Source organism: Schistocerca americana, chromosome 1 (genome assembly GCF_021461395.2).
Source record: "Schistocerca americana isolate TAMUIC-IGC-003095 chromosome 1, iqSchAmer2.1, whole genome shotgun sequence".
Taxonomy (NCBI): Eukaryota; Metazoa; Arthropoda; class Insecta; order Orthoptera; family Acrididae; genus Schistocerca; species Schistocerca americana.
This window is the reverse complement of record NC_060119.1, coordinates 987,368,648-987,369,702: the sequence shown is the minus strand read 5'-3', so window position 1 is coordinate 987,369,702 and position 1,055 is coordinate 987,368,648.

Genomic DNA, 1,055 nt, shown 5'->3' with positions numbered 1-1,055 from the left:
CCTTCAGTGATGAGTCCCCCTTCCAACTAAGCCCCGATGACCAACAAAGACGGGTCTGGAGACGTCTCATACAGCAGTGGAATATCAACCTGAGTGTCACCCACCATACGACCCCATAACCAGGGCTGATGGTCTGCGATGCCATTTCTTTTCACAACAGGACCCCTTTCTTTGTGACCTGCATCACCCTTACAGAATAGTGGTACGTCGACGATATTCTACTCCCCTTTTTGTTGACCTCCGTGGGATGCCATTATGGGCTTATATTTCAGCAAGGCCGCTGCTCGTGGTCTCGCGGTAGCGTTCTCGCTTCCCGAGCACGGGGTCCCGGGTTCGATTCCCGGCGGGGTCAGGGATAGTCCCTGCCTCGTGATGACTGGGTGTTGTTGTGTGGTCTTCATAATCATCATTCATCCCCATTATTGTCGGAGGAAGGCAATGGCAAGCCACCTCCACTAGGACCTTGCCTAGTACGGCGGTGCGGGTCTCCCGCATCGTTCCCCTATGCTCTGTAACGGAGTATGGGACTTCATCATCATCATCATCATTTCAACAAGATAAAGCACGTCTACTCACGGCGAGAGTTCTACTACTTGCTTCAGGCTTGCCACACCCTGCCTTGGCCAGAGAGGTTACTGGATCTCTCTCAAACTGAGGAGTTTTGTGTATTAGGGGTAGGTCCCTCCATTCAGGCCCCGTCTAACGGTCCAGCTGGACAGAGCTTGGCACGATATCCCTTGGAAGGACATCCGAGAAGTCTATCAATCAGTGCCAAGCCTAATAACTGCCTGCATGAGGGCTGGAGGTGGACCAAAGCGTTACTGACTTGCTCAATTTGTGAAGGTCCTTCTCTTGAATAAATCATCCAGTTTTTCTGAAACTGTAATCACTCGTATGTCTATATACGTGCATCACATCTAGTGATTTCTGACCCATTCGAATAATCTCTTCGTGATGCATCCTTTTTGTGCGTTACAGCGTATTTTACTGTTTTGCAGTTGTTAAGTTTTCAGTTATTTATAACGAACAGTTACATAAGACAGTTACGGGTTTTG